The following is a 6,000-nucleotide window of genomic DNA, read 5'->3' on the forward strand; positions in this document are numbered from 1 at the left end:
TAGGGCAACGCCAGGGTGATGTAAGTGAAAACTGGAACCTGTCCCAAGCATACTTACCTGGCACAGGCTTTACAGTGATCCGCAAGGCTGTGGGCCCGGGGCGAGACCTTTCCATTGCACCTCGGTTTGGTTGACCCCTGCGATCGTCCCAAATGTGGACGACTCGGGTGCGCAATTTATAAGTGTGGGGGGACTGCGTTCGCGCTCTCCCCTTGAAAATCAACCCCAAAAATAGATATTTTCAGTTGACACTTCCCCCACTTCCAAATCACTTGAAGATGATTGTTTTCCCGTGTGTGTATGTGCAAACTATGTGTTTTTAATGCGCATGTGTTAATCTGTTTGCTGTGGCAAAAGTATATGTTTAAAGCAAGTCTGAGTTTGATGTATTTCAGATGGGCTTTGTCAGCCAGTTGTTGTGTTTGGACTGTCAAGTTGTCTCCCCTGCGTCCCGGATCAGAGATGCACGTGCATGCAGTCTAAATGGAAATAAATCCGTCTGTGTGTGTTTTTATCTATCAGTAATTTTTTCACAAAGTGAAGGTACTAATGGACTGTTCTGTACAATAAACTGTACGAACAATTAACCTGCCATGAAATATATGTGAAGCGTTGATGATGTGACACCTGAATAGGGCAACGCCAGGGTGATGTAAGTGAGAAACTGGAACCTGTCCCAAGCATACTTACCTGGCACAGGCTTTACAGTGATCCGCAAGGCTGTGGGCCCGGGGCGAGACCTTTCCATTGCACCTCGGTTTGGTTGACCCCTGCGATCGTCCCAAATGTGGACGACTCGGGTGCGCAATTTATAAGTGTGGGGGACTGCGTTCGCGCTCTTCCCCTTGAAAATCAACCCCAAAAATAGATATTTTCAGTTGACACTTCCCCCACTTCCAAATCACTTGAAGATGATTGTTTTCCCGTGTGTGTATGTGCAAACTATGTGTTTTTAATGCGCATGTGTTAATCTGTTTGCTGTGGCAAAAGTATATGTTTAAAGCAAGTCTGAGTTTGATGTATTTCAGATGGGATCGCTTTGTCAGCCAGTTGTTGTGTTTGGACTGTCAAGTTGTCTCCCCTGCGTCCCGGATCAGAGATGCACGTGCATGCAGTCTAAATGGAAATAAATCCGTCTGTGTGTGTTTTTATCTATCAGTAATTTTTTCACAAAGTGAAGGTACTAATGGACTGTTCTGTACAATAAACTGTACGAACAATTAACCTGCCATGAAATATATGTGAAGCGTTGATGATGTGACACCTGAATAGGGCAACGCCAGGGTGATGTAAGTGAAAACTGGAACCTGTCCCAAGCATACTTACCTGGCACAGGCTTTACAGTGATCCGCAAGGCTGTGGGCCCGGGGCGAGACCTTTCCATTGCACCTCGGTTTGGTTGACCCCTGCGATCGTCCCAAATGTGGACGACTCGGGTGCGCAATTTATAAGTGTGGGGGACTGCGTTCGCGCTCTCCCCTTGAAAATCAACCCCAAAAATAGATATTTTCAGTTGACACTTCCCCCACTTCCAAATCACTTGAAGATGATTGTTTTCCCGTGTGTGTATGTGCAAACTATGTGTTTTTAATGCGCATGTGTTAATCTGTTTGCTGTGGCAAAAGTATATGTTTAAAGCAAGTCTGAGTTTGATGTATTTCAGATGGGATCGCTTTGTCAGCCAGTTGTTGTGTTTGGACTGTCAAGTTGTCTCCCCTGCGTCCCGGATCAGAGATGCACGTGCATGCAGTCTAAATGGAAATAAATCCGTCTGTGTGTGTTTTTATCTATCAGTAATTTTTTCACAAAGTGAAGGTACTAATGGACTGTTCTGTACAATAAACTGTACGAACAATTAACCTGCCATGAAATATATGTGAAGCGTTGATGATGTGACACCTGAATAGGGCAACGCCAGGGTGATGTAAGTGAAAACTGGAACCTGTCCCAAGCATACTTACCTGGCACAGGCTTTACAGTGATCCGCAAGGCTGTGGGCCCGGGGCGAGACCTTTCCATTGCACCTCGGTTTGGTTGACCCCTGCGATCGTCCCAAATGTGGACGACTCGGGTGCGCAATTTATAAGTGTGGGGGACTGCGTTCGCGCTCTCCCCTTGAAAATCAACCCCAAAAATAGATATTTTCAGTTGACACTTCCCCCACTTCCAAATCACTTGAAGATGATTGTTTTCCCGTGTGTGTATGTGCAAACTATGTGTTTTTAATGCGCATGTGTTAATCTGTTTGCTGTGGCAAAAGTATATGTTTAAAGCAAGTCTGAGTTTGATGTATTTCAGATGGGATCGCTTTGTCAGCCAGTTGTTGTGTTTGGACTGTCAAGTTGTCTCCCCTGCGTCCCGGATCAGAGATGCACGTGCATGCAGTCTAAATGGAAATAAATCCGTCTGTGTGTGTTTTTATCTATCAGTAATTTTTTCACAAAGTGAAGGTACTAATGGACTGTTCTGTACAATAAACTGTACGAACAATTAACCTGCCATGAAATATATGTGAAGCGTTGATGATGTGACACCTGAATAGGGCAACGCCAGGGTGATGTAAGTGAAAACTGGAACCTGTCCCAAGCATACTTACCTGGCACAGGCTTTACAGTGATCCGCAAGGCTGTGGGCCCGGGGCGAGACCTTTCCATTGCACCTCGGTTTGGTTGACCCCTGCGATCGTCCCAAATGTGGACGACTCGGGTGCGCAATTTATAAGTGTGGGGGACTGCGTTCGCGCTCTCCCCTTGAAAATCAACCCCAAAAATAGATATTTTCAGTTGACACTTCCCCCACTTCCAAATCACTTGAAGATGATTGTTTTCCCGTGTGTGTATGTGCAAACTATGTGTTTTTAATGCGCATGTGTTAATCTGTTTGCTGTGGCAAAAGTATATGTTTAAAGCAAGTCTGAGTTTGATGTATTTCAGATGGGATCGCTTTGTCAGCCAGTTGTTGTGTTTGGACTGTCAAGTTGTCTCCCCTGCGTCCCGGATCAGAGATGCACGTGCATGCAGTCTAAATGGAAATAAATCCGTCTGTGTGTGTTTTTATCTATCAGTAATTTTTTCACAAAGTGAAGGTACTAATGGACTGTTCTGTACAATAAACTGTACGAACAATTAACCTGCCATGAAATATATGTGAAGCGTTGATGATGTGACACCTGAATAGGGCAACGCCAGGGTGATGTAAGTGAAAACTGGAACCTGTCCCAAGCATACTTACCTGGCACAGGCTTTACAGTGATCCGCAAGGCTGTGGGCCCGGGGCGAGACCTTTCCATTGCACCTCGGTTTGGTTGACCCCTGCGATCGTCCCAAATGTGGACGACTCGGGTGCGCAATTTATAAGTGTGGGGGACTGCGTTCGCGCTCTCCCCTTGAAAATCAACCCCAAAAATAGATATTTTCAGTTGACACTTCCCCCACTTCCAAATCACTTGAAGATGATTGTTTTCCCGTGTGTGTATGTGCAAACTATGTGTTTTTAATGCGCATGTGTTAATCTGTTTGCTGTGGCAAAAGTATATGTTTAAAGCAAGTCTGAGTTTGATGTATTTCAGATGGGATCGCTTTGTCAGCCAGTTGTTGTGTTTGGACTGTCAAGTTGTCTCCCCTGCGTCCCGGATCAGAGATGCACGTGCATGCAGTCTAAATGGAAATAAATCCGTCTGTGTGTGTTTTTATCTATCAGTAATTTTTTCACAAAGTGAAGGTACTAATGGACTGTTCTGTACAATAAACTGTACGAACAATTAACCTGCCATGAAATATATGTGAAGCGTTGATGATGTGACACCTGAATAGGGCAACGCCAGGGTGATGTAAGTGAAAACTGGAACCTGTCCCAAGCATACTTACCTGGCACAGGCTTTACAGTGATCCGCAAGGCTGTGGGCCCGGGGCGAGACCTTTCCATTGCACCTCGGTTTGGTTGACCCCTGCGATCGTCCCAAATGTGGACGACTCGGGTGCGCAATTTATAAGTGTGGGGGACTGCGTTCGCGCTCTCCCCTTGAAAATCAACCCCAAAAATAGATATTTTCAGTTGACACTTCCCCCACTTCCAAATCACTTGAAGATGATTGTTTTCCCGTGTGTGTATGTGCAAACTATGTGTTTTTAATGCGCATGTGTTAATCTGTTTGCTGTGGCAAAAGTATATGTTTAAAGCAAGTCTGAGTTTGATGTATTTCAGATGGGATCGCTTTGTCAGCCAGTTGTTGTGTTTGGACTGTCAAGTTGTCTCCCCTGCGTCCCGGATCAGAGATGCACGTGCATGCAGTCTAAATGGAAATAAATCCGTCTGTGTGTGTTTTTATCTATCAGTAATTTTTTCACAAAGTGAAGGTACTAATGGACTGTTCTGTACAATAAACTGTACGAACAATTAACCTGCCATGAAATATATGTGAAGCGTTGATGATGTGACACCTGAATAGGGCAACGCCAGGGTGATGTAAGTGAAAACTGGAACCTGTCCCAAGCATACTTACCTGGCACAGGCTTTACAGTGATCCGCAAGGCTGTGGGCCCGGGGCGAGACCTTTCCATTGCACCTCGGTTTGGTTGACCCCTGCGATCGTCCCAAATGTGGACGACTCGGGTGCGCAATTTATAAGTGTGGGGGACTGCGTTCGCGCTCTCCCCTTGAAAATCAACCCCAAAAATAGATATTTTCAGTTGACACTTCCCCCACTTCCAAATCACTTGAAGATGATTGTTTTCCCGTGTGTGTATGTGCAAACTATGTGTTTTTAATGCGCATGTGTTAATCTGTTTGCTGTGGCAAAAGTATATGTTTAAAGCAAGTCTGAGTTTGATGTATTTCAGATGGGATCGCTTTGTCAGCCAGTTGTTGTGTTTGGACTGTCAAGTTGTCTCCCCTGCGTCCCGGATCAGAGATGCACGTGCATGCAGTCTAAATGGAAATAAATCCGTCTGTGTGTGTTTTTATCTATCAGTAATTTTTTCACAAAGTGAAGGTACTAATGGACTGTTCTGTACAATAAACTGTACGAACAATTAACCTGCCATGAAATATATGTGAAGCGTTGATGATGTGACACCTGAATAGGGCAACGCCAGGGTGATGTAAGTGAAAACTGGAACCTGTCCCAAGCATACTTACCTGGCACAGGCTTTACAGTGATCCGCAAGGCTGTGGGCCCGGGGCGAGACCTTTCCATTGCACCTCGGTTTGGTTGACCCCTGCGATCGTCCCAAATGTGGACGACTCGGGTGCGCAATTTATAAGTGTGGGGGACTGCGTTCGCGCTCTCCCCTTGAAAATCAACCCCAAAAATAGATATTTTCAGTTGACACTTCCCCCACTTCCAAATCACTTGAAGATGATTGTTTTCCCGTGTGTGTATGTGCAAACTATGTGTTTTTAATGCGCATGTGTTAATCTGTTTGCTGTGGCAAAAGTATATGTTTAAAGCAAGTCTGAGTTTGATGTATTTCAGATGGGATCGCTTTGTCAGCCAGTTGTTGTGTTTGGACTGTCAAGTTGTCTCCCCTGCGTCCCGGATCAGAGATGCACGTGCATGCAGTCTAAATGGAAATAAATCCGTCTGTGTGTGTTTTTATCTATCAGTAATTTTTTCACAAAGTGAAGGTACTAATGGACTGTTCTGTACAATAAACTGTACGAACAATTAACCTGCCATGAAATATATGTGAAGCGTTGATGATGTGACACCTGAATAGGGCAACGCCAGGGTGATGTAAGTGAAAACTGGAACCTGTCCCAAGCATACTTACCTGGCACAGGCTTTACAGTGATCCGCAAGGCTGTGGGCCCGGGGCGAGACCTTTCCATTGCACCTCGGTTTGGTTGACCCCTGCGATCGTCCCAAATGTGGACGACTCGGGTGCGCAATTTATAAGTGTGGGGGACTGCGTTCGCGCTCTCCCCTTGAAAATCAACCCCAAAAATAGATATTTTCAGTTGACACTTCCCCCACTTCCAAATCACTTGAAGATGATTGTT

The 6,000-nt window shown here is 45.2% G+C and overlaps 10 non-coding genes across 10 annotated transcripts; all 10 read left to right on the forward strand.

Annotated features, from left to right (window-relative positions):
• The first annotated feature begins 49 nt into the window (after positions 1-49).
• LOC137271316 (U1 spliceosomal RNA) lies at positions 50-214 on the forward strand. The gene has a single exon (XR_010955862.1). It is a non-coding gene; the product is annotated as a U1 spliceosomal RNA (small nuclear RNA).
• A 468-nt stretch (positions 215-682) lies between these two features.
• On the forward strand, positions 683-846 carry LOC137271362 (U1 spliceosomal RNA). The gene has a single exon (XR_010955905.1). It is a non-coding gene; the product is annotated as a U1 spliceosomal RNA (small nuclear RNA).
• A 472-nt stretch (positions 847-1,318) lies between these two features.
• Positions 1,319-1,482, forward strand: LOC137271353 (U1 spliceosomal RNA). Its single transcript, XR_010955897.1, has one exon. It is a non-coding gene; the product is annotated as a U1 spliceosomal RNA (small nuclear RNA).
• Positions 1,483-1,953: 471 nt separating this feature from the next.
• Positions 1,954-2,117, forward strand: LOC137271354 (U1 spliceosomal RNA). Its single transcript, XR_010955898.1, has one exon. It is a non-coding gene; the product is annotated as a U1 spliceosomal RNA (small nuclear RNA).
• Positions 2,118-2,588: 471 nt separating this feature from the next.
• LOC137271355 (U1 spliceosomal RNA) lies at positions 2,589-2,752 on the forward strand. Its single transcript, XR_010955899.1, has one exon. It is a non-coding gene; the product is annotated as a U1 spliceosomal RNA (small nuclear RNA).
• A 471-nt stretch (positions 2,753-3,223) lies between these two features.
• Positions 3,224-3,387, forward strand: LOC137271356 (U1 spliceosomal RNA). Its single transcript, XR_010955900.1, has one exon. It is a non-coding gene; the product is annotated as a U1 spliceosomal RNA (small nuclear RNA).
• Positions 3,388-3,858: 471 nt separating this feature from the next.
• Positions 3,859-4,022, forward strand: LOC137271357 (U1 spliceosomal RNA). The gene has a single exon (XR_010955901.1). It is a non-coding gene; the product is annotated as a U1 spliceosomal RNA (small nuclear RNA).
• Positions 4,023-4,493: 471 nt separating this feature from the next.
• LOC137271358 (U1 spliceosomal RNA) lies at positions 4,494-4,657 on the forward strand. Its single transcript, XR_010955902.1, has one exon. It is a non-coding gene; the product is annotated as a U1 spliceosomal RNA (small nuclear RNA).
• A 471-nt stretch (positions 4,658-5,128) lies between these two features.
• Positions 5,129-5,292, forward strand: LOC137271360 (U1 spliceosomal RNA). Its single transcript, XR_010955903.1, has one exon. It is a non-coding gene; the product is annotated as a U1 spliceosomal RNA (small nuclear RNA).
• Positions 5,293-5,763: 471 nt separating this feature from the next.
• LOC137271361 (U1 spliceosomal RNA) lies at positions 5,764-5,927 on the forward strand. Its single transcript, XR_010955904.1, has one exon. It is a non-coding gene; the product is annotated as a U1 spliceosomal RNA (small nuclear RNA).
• The last annotated feature ends 73 nt before the right edge of the window (positions 5,928-6,000 follow it).

This window comes from Haliotis asinina, unplaced genomic scaffold, assembly GCF_037392515.1.
Source record: "Haliotis asinina isolate JCU_RB_2024 unplaced genomic scaffold, JCU_Hal_asi_v2 scaffold_116, whole genome shotgun sequence".
Lineage (NCBI taxonomy): Eukaryota > Metazoa > Mollusca > Gastropoda > Lepetellida > Haliotidae > Haliotis > Haliotis asinina.